Consider the following 13,367-nt stretch of genomic DNA (forward strand, 5'->3'; position numbering starts at 1 on the left):
ATATTAATTTTGGATTCAAGAAAAAGCTCTTTAAATGTTTTTCCATAGAAGTCATTCAGAATATAGGTAAAGATTGCTCTTGTTTTATATTAATTTTATTTATTTTAATTTTTTTATATTAGTTTTATATTTTTAAATTAACTGGTTGTCCTACTTGCTTAAATAACATCATCACCATCATAGCATTTAATTTTTATTGAATTGAATCCTAACAGGAAATTCAATTTCAGCCATTATTAGGGCTTTTCTCAAACTGCAGAATTGTATCAAGGTCATAGAGTCTTACATTGCAACAAAGCATTATGGTCTTCTCTGTGGCTTCTCATCAGGCTGTACTGATGGCCACTGAGTACCCTTTGGCTTTGCCTACATTTTCCCTTCATATCTGGAAGCTCTGCTGCTTTTAAGTCAGGCTTTAACACCTTGTCAGTGATTGTAGGCTTACGCGCATGCGTGCGTGCACACACACACACACACACACACATTCATACACATGCACATGGAGTTTCATTGATGCTATTGTAGATCTTTATAAAGCGTGAAATAAACTTTGATCCAGAGTTTTTATTTTTTTGGGGAGGGGTCACTAAATGTGTCTCTTGTTACTATTCCCAAGGGTACCTAGAATAATGTTGGTATAGTAAATATTCAATGAATGTTTGTTAATGCAATTAAGCATTTGTGATAGAATCCAGACAACTCAGCCTTCAGTACGATTGTCCACCCTCTCCTCTGGGGCACTTGGACTTGGTTTCTGTAAGGCCTGCCCACTGGCTTTTCTCTTACCTCCCTGATAGCTCTTTCTCAGTTTCCTTTGCTTATTCTCTCTCTCATTTTTCAAATCTAAATGTTGGAGTGCTCAAAGATACATAGTTGGTGCTTTTCTTTATCAATGCATAATACCTAGGAGATCTTACCTTAAGAGACTTCATCCTGTCCTATAGCTTTAAAGTCTCCTTATATAGTAAGAAGAGGTGGAAAGAATACACAGAAGAACTGTACAAAAAAGATCTTCACGACCCAGATAATCACGATGGTGTGATCACTCACCTAGAGCCAGACATCCTGGAATGTGAAGACAAGTGGGCCTTAGAAAGCATCACTAAGAACAAAGCTAGTGGAGGTGATGGAATTCCAGTGGAGCTATTTCAAATCCTGAAAGATGATGCTGTGAAAGTGCTGCACTCAATATGCCAGCAAATTTGGAAAACTCCGCAGTGGCCACAGGACTGGAAAAGGTCAGTTTTCATTCCAATCCCAAAGAAAGGCAATGCCAAAGAATGCTCAAACTACCGCACAATTGCACTCATCTCACAAGCTAGTAAACTAATGCTCAAAATTCTCCAAGCCAGGCTTCAGCAATACGTGAACCGTGAACTTCCAGATGTTCAAGCTGGTTTTAGAAAAGGCAGAGGAACCAGAGATCAAATTGCCAACATCCGCTGGATCATCAAAAAAGCAAGAGAGTTCCAGAAAAACATCTATTTCTGCTTTATTGACTATGCCAAAGCCTTTGACTGTGTGGATCACAATAAACTAGAAAATTCTGAAAGAGATGGAATACCAGACCACCTAACCTGCCTCTTGAGAAATCTGTATGCAGGTCAGGAAGCAACAGTTAGAACTGGACATGGAACAACAGACTAGTTCCAAATAGGTAAAGGAGTATGTCAAGGCTGTATATTGTCACCCTGCTTATTTAACTTCTATGCAGAGTACATCATGTGAAATGCTGGGCTGGAGGAAGCACAAGCTGTAATCAAGATTGCTGGGAGAAATATCAATAACCTCAGATATGCAGATGACACCACCCTTATGGCAGAAAGTGAAGAGGAACTCAAAAGCCTCTTGATGAAAGTGAAAAAGAGAGTGAAAAAGTTGGCTTAAAGCTCAACATTCAGAAAACGAAGATCATGGCATCTGGTCCCATCACTTCATGCCAAATAGGTGGGGAAACAGTGGAAACAGTGTCAGACTTTATCTTTTGGGCTCCAAAATCACTGCAGATGGTGATTACAGCCATGAAATTAAAAGACACTTACTTCTTGGAAGGAAAGTTATGACCAACCTAGACAGCATATTAAAAAGCAGAGACATTACTTTGCCAACAAAGGTCCGTCTAGTCAAGGCTATGAGTTTTCCAGTGGTCATGTATGGATGTGAGAGTTGGACTGTGAAGAAAGCTGAGCACCAAAGAATTGATGCTTTTGAACTGTGGTGTTGAAGAAGACTCTTGAGAGTCCCATGGACTGCAAGGAGATCCAACCAGTCCATTCTAAAGGAGATCAGTCCTGGGTGTTCTTTGGAAGGAATGATGCTAAAGCTGAAACTCCAGTACTTTGGCCACCTCATGTGAAGAGTTGACTCATTGGAAAAGACTCCAATGCTGGGAGGGATTGGGGGCAGGAGGAGAAGGGGACAACAGAGGATGAGATGGCTGGATGGCTTCACCGACTCGATGGACGTGAATTTGAGTAATCTCCGGGAGTTGTTGATGGACAGGAAGGCCTGGCGTGCTGCAATTCATGGGGTTGCAAAGAGTCGGACACGACTGAGCTACTGAACTAACCATATAGTGATCATTCTCAAATATCTATTTTTAGGTCTGACTGCTCCCTAGAACCCAATCAGTATATGTACCTGATGAACTGACATCATTGGGCAGATGTGTCTAATATCCTCTCAAAATTAATGTCATCTAAACACTAAGCCTTCTCAGTATCCAAATGTAGAAAAGGAGAATCTTGCACTGTTCTTTTCCTCCTCTACTCTGCTAGTGACTTAATTTTACCATACTGTCTAAATACATCCCTCCTTTTGCACTACTATTAGTCCTGTCCTTCTTTACTGCTATCACTGCCTTAACCTAACTGACCTCCTTGGCTTTCATACTCATCTTTTAAAATGTAAATCATATGATGTCACTTGCTTGTATAAAGCTTTTCAATGAATCTCCATTGCTCTTGGAATTCAATTCAAATTTCTTAATATGTTCAACAAAGCCCTTATGTGACTTGACTCTTACCTAACTCTCTAACCTCATCCATTATCATTTCCCCTTTATCCTTATTATCTTATCATATTCTCATTATCATATCCTCATTATCTCATTATGATATCTCACTATCATATCCTCATTATCATATTCCCATTATCCTCCACTCATACTGGATAATTTTTGTGTTGCTTGAACACACTGAAGCCCTAGAACTTGGGGCTTTGCAGGCCCTGTTCCTTTGCGTTGGAATGCTTTTCCGTGTCCATCTTTGCGTGAGCAGCTTTTTATAATGTATACTTCTGCTTGAATGATTCCTACTCAGAATGAATTTCCCTGACCACCCAATCTAAAAGAGCCATGCAGTGTATTTCAAGAATATCATCTTAATGAAAATTTATAATTACCTGATCATTTTTATTTTTATGTATTTGCTTACTTTTAGAATTTGTCTTGATCATTACTATTTCCTTGTTGCCTAGAATGATACCTGTCACCAGTACACCCTCCATAAATATCTCCTGAAGGAGTTAAACTTGATTGAATAAGCTAAAATGGATGAGGGAGCATGAACTCTTTTCCGAAGCAGGGAATAGAGAGGATGACAGTGCCATAACAAAGAAAAGGAAAATATGGGGAAAAAATCAAGCTGTTTAGTCAATAAGTATAGTTATGTTTACTCTGTTAACTTGGAGAAGAAATAACTCTTACAATCTAAGTGACTAGACAATAGAAAGAAACAGATGCTTAGAGATTAGAACATAGGTAAAGTGAGGAATTTTAGTTGCTTCAGCCAACAATAATCAGAATTACAAGTGAGAGAAGAATGGGACACTGAATTAATACATGTTAAAGTCACAGGGACAACTGTGACAGGTACATCATACAAGTACCATAATGAATGAAGCAGCCTGCTGATGTAAGGTGATTGAGAGAGGTGAACACCATGGCAGATTAACAAAAGGTGCTGTCTATGGGGCAACCACTACTCAGCCCTGGCTGATTACTGTCATACAGAAAATCATGCTATTAGGATGTAGGATGTGTTCAGAGAAATAGGAAAGCTAAATTTTTTATGGTGAAAATACTCAACTTCTTGTTGTAACAAGTTGTTTTAAATGTAAAAACTTTCAGCTTTTCAAACCAGACATGTCAGTAGTACAGATCTGGCCTGTGGGCAACTAATTTGCTACCTTTGGTTAAAATGGGCTTCCCTGGTGGCTCAGATAGTAAAGGAACTGCCTGCAATGCAGGAGACCTGAGTTCGATCCCTGGGCTGGGAAGATTCCCTGGAGAAGGGAATGGCTTCCCACTCCAGTATTCTTGTCTGGAGAATCCCATGGACAGAGGAGCCTGGTGGGCTCCATAGGTTGCAAAGAGTCGGGCACAACTGGGTGACTCACACTCACATTACTTGCTTGGGTTAAAATAGACCCTATTCCTGTACATCTGGAGCCACTGAGGCTCCCCGCCCTTCTCCTTCTGAGTATCTCCCTTGGATAGTAGCTGCTTCTTCCTCCTACAGCAAGCCAGGAATTGGAGTCTGTAAATGCCTCATCTCCTTGAGCACTCTAGACAGGGTGGTGGTAGATGTTCGGTTAGCACTACATGACTTACCTGATCAATTCAAACGCTGGTAAAGGAAACTAGGAAGTTGGATTTTTACAAAATCCCACATTCTTTCTTTTTAAGTTACATATTTAAATTTTTTTAAAATTTTTATAATTTTATTTATTTATTTATTTTTGGCTGTGTTGGGTCTTCATTGCCATGCAGGTTTGTTTCTCTAGTTGCAGCAAGCAGGGCCTACTCTCTGGTTGCGGTACAGGGGCTTCTCACTGCGGCGGCTCCTCTGTTGTGCAGCACAGGCTCTGGGGCATGCAGGCTCCGGTAGTCATGGCGCGTGGGCTCAGTAGTTGTAGCTCCTGGGCGCTAGAGCACATTCAGTAGTTGTGACGAATGGACTGGGTTGCTCTGTGGGATTTTCCTGGATCAGGGATCGAACCTGTGTCTCCTGCCTTGATAGGTGAGAATCCCACATTCTTAATCCTGAAAATTTGGGAGTCTTTCCACTTGAGTGTCATTGCTTCTACCAGAGTCCCTTCTCTCCCTCTCCACCCTTAAGGTCTATGACCCACTCACTAGAATTTGGTCATTTTCAGCTCTCTGCTGTGCTACTTTGCTCATTCTGGTCTAAAGAATGGTGGTTCCGTTCAGTTCAGTTCAGTCGCTCAGTCGTGTCCGACTCTTTGTGACCCCATGAATCGCAGCACGCCAGGCCTCCTTGTCCATCACCGACTCCTGGAGTTCACTCAGACTCACGTCCATTGAGTCAGTGATGCCATCCAGCCATCTCATCCTTGGTTGTCCCCTTTTTCTCCTGACCCCAATCCCTCCCAGCATCAGTCTTTTCCAATGAGTCAACTCTTTGTATGAGGTGGCCAAAGTACTGGAGTTTCAGCTTTAGCATCATTCCTTCCAAAGACATCCCAGGGCTGATCTTCAGAATGGACTGGTTGGATCTCCTTGCAGTCCAAGGGACTCTCAAGAGTCTTCTCCAACACCACAGTTCAAAAGCATCAATTCTTCAGCGCTCAGCCTTCTTCACAGTCCAACTCTCACAGCCATACATGACCACAGGAAAAACCATAGCCTTGACTAGACGGATCTTAGTTGGCAAAGTAATGTCTCTGCTTTTGAATATGCTATCTAGGTTATCATAGCTTTCCTTCCAAGGAGTAAGCATCTTTTAATTTCATGGCTGCAGTCACCATCTGCAGTGATTTTGGAGCCCCCCAAAATAAAGTCTGACACTGTTTCCACTGTTTCCCCATCTATTTGGCATGAAGTGATGGGACCAGATGCCATGATCTTCGTTTTCTGAATGTTGAGCTTTAAGCCTACTTTTCCACTCTCCTCTTTCACTTTCATCAAGAGGCTTTTTAGTTCCTCTTCACTTTCTGCCATAAGAATGGTGGTAGACTACTTCAAATATGTCATGATTAGTGTGAGCCTGTTTTTTTTAATAGCATTATTTTTTTCATTTTATTAGGAGGTATTCCTTTGCCATTGGTGGTTGGTTGATTAGTTTGTTGGTTCTTGATGCAATGGAGAGGATGATCTTGGCTTTTTTCACTCCAACTCCCAGATCTTTACTTGATGACTTATCCAAAGAGTACCTTTGTGTGGAATACCAGTGTGAATTTTATCTGACACTTTTCCTCTCTTTTAGTCTGGTATCTCATTGCCACAATTTAAACTATCCATCAGAGAATAACTGGTTGTGAAAAATATTAATAGTTAAGTAGACTTTCTATACTACTTTTATCCCCTTTTCTTTTTCTTTATCCTTAAGAATTCATTTTCTATTCAGTTTATCAATAAAATAGAAAAGAGAATACAGTAGTGTTTCTACCACTGTGATTAAGAGAAAAGTGAAAATATTAGTATATTTCAGAATTTGTGACAACAGACAGATTATTTTTCCTGGCATTGTCAAACTTACAACTTTTCAGCTGAGTATTCATATGGGGGTAGGAATAATAAATTAATTTTGAAAGTTATAAGAATGAGTTGGTCACTTTTCATTTAGTTTCATAAATGAAGTCGACATTTTTCTAATGATAAATGAATTTTATAAATGTACAGTAAAAAATGTGTTATTAAGCCAAGGAGAGATACTCTGAGGTGGCATTTAATATGAAAAATGAAAACACACCATATATATATATATATATATATTGTTAAAAGACAGTATATATAGTGAGCTAACATATTGTATAAGAATAAGAGATATTAGAATAGTCAAGCAACAAAAACCTTGAAGAGTAGTAATATTTTTAAGATTAAATAAAGTAAATAAGGATTAGATGTTGATTCTGCATACCAAAGTTGAAAAGCATTACAGATATTTTGTAAGCAAAAGGTAATCTGGATGAAGAAATTTACTAAGTATCTTTATCTGTTATTGATTCAAAAAAGTATTATGTCATTTTATAATATAAGAAAAATGATGAAAATGAGTCATTTCTGTGAATTAAGGAGAACATTAAATAATATAAAATCAGTATTGAAACTTCATGCAGGTTATTCTAATGGCATCAAGTTGTGCCTAAGCACTTACTACCAGAACCTCTTAATCAAAACCTGGAGCTTCTTTGATAAGGAGCTAGTAATTGATGGCTAGTTTCAGGTCAAATGATTCAACATGTGAATAGCTCAAATAAAAAGACCACCCACTTGGAATAATATTATAAAATGTTCTAAAATGGCTTATGGAGAGCTCATAAAGAAGAGCACTCAAACTGAAGACACGGGGAACAATGTTAGAATGCATGCTGAGAATTAAATGGGGTTATTTTCTGAATCTGGATCTACTTCTGTACACTGACGTGAACAAAAGTAACAATATTCAGCCAACCCAAGCAAGCATTTCTTCCTCCCACCTACTCTGATCTAGATAATTGAAGCCAAATTGCTTTTCTCCTTAAATCATCTGTATAATAGCTATTGCTCTCTTCTTCACACTGAGTATGCATGGCTACAAACATAAGCACAGAAATTACAAATGGCAGAAATATTTAACTTGAAACATGAAAGTCTTCCAGATTATTTTACTCATCTCTTACTTCTCTTAATTAAACTTAGACTCAAAAGGGATATTAGTTGTGTGTGGGGGAGGAATAGAGAACGGAAAGTTGTTAAATTTCTCTGTGGTCCACAATAGGTACTTATAATGCTGAGGAAGTGTACAATTTTAAAAGAGTGTGGGTGTGAAATTAGTATGGAGTGAAATGGGACTCTCATAATGTGCATCTCCTATAGACCACCAAGACTGGAAACCAGCAAGAAAGGAAAATTCCTGGGGTAGCTCTTAGGTTGTGAAAACCACGGGATACCATACTCATGAGGAATTTTAACTACCCAAACATCTGTTAGGTTAAAAAAAAAAAAATTCAGGAAAACATGCCTCATCAAAGAAGCTTCCAAGGAATGCAACTTTATGATTTAAAAAGAAGAAAGCCAAATAGAGGGCAAAGCACTCTTTAACATCTTAAAAAATGAGACATTGTTGATGCATTATTATATATTCAATTGTTTTTCTTAATATCTTCTAAATGGTGTAATGAACTTACAATGTGAATGCTATCATAATAGAGAGAGATATTCTACTTTCTAAAAAGAGGCAATTATGGCTGATAAGAAATGTCAGCCATAAATAGGAAAATATAACTCATGACATGAAGAAGCCCAGTTGGTGGCAGTGGGTTTTTACAACAGGCTCTATCCTGTTGCCAGTAGAGGAAGCAAATATAATTTATTCTAGACATGATGGTTGTACTTCTGAAAAATTAATTAGTTGCTGTTGAAAATCTTTTAAGTTAGTTACCCAAGGCTCCCGAATGTGTAATTCAAGATGACATCTCTCTCCCCTAGACTATAGATTGAAGTTACTAGTATGACCAGTTAGGTCTCCAGAGGCATCTGGAACCCCATATTACTATTCTTCCTGCCCCACTGCATGCCTTCTCCTAGATGTTCTCTGTGTCAGTGTATTATACATTGTTCATCTAAGTGTTCAAGTGAGGGATCTAGGAATCATTCTTAATTCTTTTTAGCCATCCCCACTCCTCAGTCCATACCTGAACCAAATTTCCCTTCTAAATATTTCTTGAATTTTGTAGGTTTCTCTGTTAAGGGTTTCTAAATTTATACTGTTAAAATACACCCCATAGATTATTACAAAAAATATCTAAATGGTCTTTCTGTTCTTATTTTCTCTACCCTCCACCTAAACATAGATTTTGAATATACCTATTTGTTATTTCTCTAAAATCTTTGGTGGTTTTCTGTTTCCTTTTGATATGCTCTATAAGATTACCAAAATCACTGTAGATGGTGAATGTAGCCATGAAATTAAAAGATGCTTACTCCTTGGAAGAAAAGTTATGACCAACCTAGACAGCTTATTAAAAAGCAGAGTCATTACTTTGCCAACAAACGTCCATCTAGTCAAAGCTATGGTTTTTCCAGTAGTCATGTATGGATGTGAGAGTTGGACTATAAAGAAAGCTGATCACCGAAGAATTGATGCTTGTGAATTGTGTTGAAGGAAGACTCTTGAGAGCCCTTGGACTGCAAGGAGATCCAATCTATCCTAAAGGAAATCAGTCCTGAATATTCATTGGAAGGACTGATGCTAAAGCTGAAACTCCAGTACTTTGGCCACCTCATGCAAAGATTTGACTCATTGGAAAAGACCCTGATGCTTGGAGGGATTGGGGACAGGAGGAGAAGGGGACGACAGAGGATGAGATGGCTGGATGGCATCACTAACTTGATAGACGTGAGTTTGAGTGAACTCCGGCAGTTGGGGATGGACAGGGAGGCCTGGTGTGCTGCGATTCATGGGGTTGCAAAGAGTCAGACACGACTGAGTGACTGAACTGAACTGATAAGATTACCTATGATTTTTGCTTATATTCCCCACACACCCCTCACTGTTTCCCTGTTGTGCTCCAGAATCTTTGCTGCTCTTTCTTACTGTCCTTCCTGTCCACTTTTGGAGACCAAAAGGCCTTTTCTTTATGTTTCACGCCAAATATCTCCTCTGCAAAGCCTTCTGTCAATTCCTCTTTCTACTCCCACCGTCCAAAAGTTATTTCTAAACACTGAACCTATTGCAACATAATTATTTACCTCTTCTGTGGAACTCTGAGCTCCTTAAAGACAGAGCTGACCCATGATGATGTCTTATGTATGTTTCTACTCTTTATGCCTACTCAGTATTTAAGACTGAATGAATGTGGCATTTGGACTCAAGGAAGGCATTGACTTTAATGTGAAAGTATTTCAATGTCAAAATTCTCCATTGCAAAATCATTCATACTCATTTTCTTCAAATTTTCTTTTTGTCAAATTGTCTTTCAAATATTTGCATGGTGCCTGTCAAAATTAAAATTCTCCCAGTCAGTTTCTATTCATGTGTGACATGTCCAGCTTCTTTTTCACAAACCAGTATATTTTATATTGTTGATATGTGTTTTTTCATTAATGTAATTATGAATTACTGCTTACAGGGAAGAAGTGTGGAGATAAATTGAGGATTTCAAACTGTGAAAGAAAATAATTTCTTCATAAATTTCAGAGTGAATTGAAGTTTTAACAGTACCTAAATAATTAACTGAGATAATAAATTGTTAATGAATTTATGAAATGGAATATAATAGGTTGATAGTTCATGAAGAAGGCAAAGGAGAACAGAGTCTAAATTTGGGCTGCTAAATATGTTTAGAAAGGATATTTAGGTGAAATCATAGTTTAAAGAACATAATAGTGATTATATAAAATTATTTTTAAAGGATTCAACTGTATATTTAATTTAAAAGAACATTTGTCAGGTTATTACCAGTTTTCCAGAATATAAATAAAAATATTTTGAAATCCTATTACATAAGCATGTAGAATATGTTTTTCAGTAAAATTGCTAAAAATCGCTAAAAGGATAAGAATGATTATTATATTTTTTTCTCAATCATCAGTGTTATAGAAAATTTGGTTTATCAAAAGGATAAAAGGAGAAAAAAATGTTTCTCCCAATAATATTTAGCAGTATTTTATCTTTTATTAATTTGATGAATTCTCCTACTTTGTCATCTCAAACTTCAAATCTCATGTTGAATTTATTGACTTTTCTGAGAACCTTCTTTCTCTTGGTTCAGAAAGAATTGTGAAGTCAGTTTGATTCTTGGTTATTTCTGGTCATTCGCCTCAGTTTGGGGCTGCCTTAGTGTTAGGCCCTGAGTTAACAGATTTTCAGGTCTCTTTTCTTCTGCATTTATAGAAGAATTAGGGATTTGACTACAGGAAACTCCCATTCCTGAAGAAAGTATAGGATTGCTATGTCTGGTAGGGTAGGGCACATTTTGGTTGGGCCCAGTTTGGCTGGATAGTTAATAGTGACAGCAGTAACTGAGCTTAGCAAGGGTTTACTATGTGCTGGTATTAGTCTGAGAGCTTTATACACATCAGTTTATTCATGAGCCTCATTCATTTCTAAGACACAGCTTGTGCTCTTAGATCTTGTCTAGCAAAGCCTCATGGTGGTGTGAAAGTACTAAGAGGTGGAATGTGTTAATTAGGATTACAAAGGGAAGATAGGTAAGATCATAATTTAAAGGAAATTACAGCATGCACATAAAATTAAGCTATATAATAAAGTATTCAACTCTGTATTTTTAAATTTTTTATTGAAGTATAGTTGGTTTGCAATGTTGCATTAATTTCTGCTATACAAGACACGGAGAATAGACTTGTGGAAACAGTAGGGGAAAGAGAGGGTAGGACAAATGGAGAGAGTAGCATTGAAACATATACATTACTATATGTAAACTTAGATAGCCAGCAGAAATTTGCTGTATGATATAGGGAACTCAAATCTGGTGCTCTGTGACAACCTAGAAGGGTGGGATGGGGTGAGAGGGAGGTTCAAACGGGAGGGGATACATGTATACCTATGGCTGATTCATGTTGATATACGGTAGAAACCAACACAATATTATAAAACAATTATCCAATTAAAAATAAATTTTAAAAATGTCTGCCATACAGCAAAGTGACTGTTATGCATGTATGTATATATTCTTTTTCATATTCTTTTCTATTATTTATCATACAATATTTAATATAGTTATCTGTGCTATACAGTAGGATCTTGTCATTTATCTGTTCTACATATACTAGCTTATATCTGCTCACCCCAACCTCCCACTTCATCCCTCCACCAATCCCCCGCACTTGGTAACCACAAGCCTGTCTATGTCTGTAAATCTGTTTCATAGATAGGTTCATTTGTGCATATTCTAGATTCCACATATAAGTGATATTGTATAGTATTTGTCTTTCTCTTTCTTGCTTACGTAAGTGTGATACTCTCTAGTTGCATCCATGTTGCTGCAAATGGCATTCATTCATCCTTTTATGGCCGAGTAATATTCTACAGTATACGTGTACCATAGCTTCTTTATCCAGTCATATGTCAGTGGACATTTAGGTTGTTTCCATATCTTGGCTATTGTGAATAGTGCTGCTATGAATATAGTGATGCGTGTATTTTTTTTTAATTTTTATTTTTACTTTCTTTTACTTTACAATACTGTATTGGTTTTGCCATACACAGACATGAATCCACCACGGATGTACATGAGTTCCCAAACATGAACCCCCCTCCCCCCTCCCACCCCATATCATCTCTCTGGATCATCCCCGTGCACCAGCCCCAAGCATCCTGTATCCTGCATCAAACATATTTTTGAATTATAGAGTTTTGTCTGTATATGCCCAGGAGTAAGATTGCTGGATCTTATGGCAACTCTATTTTTAGCTGAGGAACCTCACTACTCTTTTCCAATGTGGCTTACATTCCCACTAACAGTGTAGAAAGCTTCCCTTTTTTCTACATCCTTTCCAGCATTTCTTATTCATAGAGTTTTCAATGATGGCCACACTGACCAGTGTGAGGTGGTACCTCATTGAAGTTTTGATTTGTATTTCTCATTAATTAGTGATATTGAGCATCATTTCTAATGCTTTTTGACCATGTGTGTTTCTTCTTTGGAGAAATGTCTATTTAGGTCTTCTGCCCATTTTTCAATTGAGTTATTTGGTTTTCTGTTGTTGAATTGTATGAGCTGCTTATCTATTTTGAAAATTAAGTCCTTGTTGGTCACATTATTTACAAATATGTTCTCCTATTCTGTAGGTTGTCGTTTTGTTTATAATTTCTTTACCATGCAAAAGCTTATACATCTGATGAAACCAATTCTATATTTAATGTCAAAAAATTTTCCCAGGGTGTTAAGCCAGTTAGGTTGTTAAAGCAAGTTTTCTAGAATATAAATAAAAATAATTAGAAGTCTGCATTTGCATGAATAACTGGATGTCTTTCAGCAAGTAACTAAAAACCAAACAGTTAAAGGAAATTTAAAGGATAATCAGTATGTGATATTACTAGCTTTGAAAACCAAATCTAAGAAAGACCTAGAGATACTATGCAAGTTTCTAATTATAATCTACCTGTCTCCATTCTCAAACAAATTGAATAGGACTTGCCCTAGTACACATGACCTCTAACTATATTTTTGGTTTCTTTTCTCTTTAGTTATACCCTTGGTAGTTATTATACACTGATCATACCTACATGTAATGCATGGGAGAATGAAGCATCAACACTTTTCTCAGTCCTACCCCTTTGCTGTGGTGAAGGCCTTATCTAAATCATTCCAGCTTGTTCCCACATGTAGCTTCAAGATACCATAGAACAGATGTTGTCTTATATTCTTAAGGAACATGATGACCTCAACTAGTCTAGAAA

The 13,367-nt window shown here is 37.4% G+C and overlaps 1 protein-coding gene across 1 annotated transcript in view; it reads left to right on the forward strand.

The window, feature by feature from the left end:
- The window catches only part of PTPRQ (protein tyrosine phosphatase receptor type Q), a 238,186-nt gene that overhangs the window by 123,101 nt on the left and 101,718 nt on the right, over positions 1–13,367 (forward strand). The window lies entirely within an intron of this gene.

The sequence above is a fragment of the Capricornis sumatraensis genome, chromosome 4, assembly GCF_032405125.1.
Source record: "Capricornis sumatraensis isolate serow.1 chromosome 4, serow.2, whole genome shotgun sequence".
Classification (NCBI taxonomy): domain Eukaryota; kingdom Metazoa; phylum Chordata; class Mammalia; order Artiodactyla; family Bovidae; genus Capricornis; species Capricornis sumatraensis.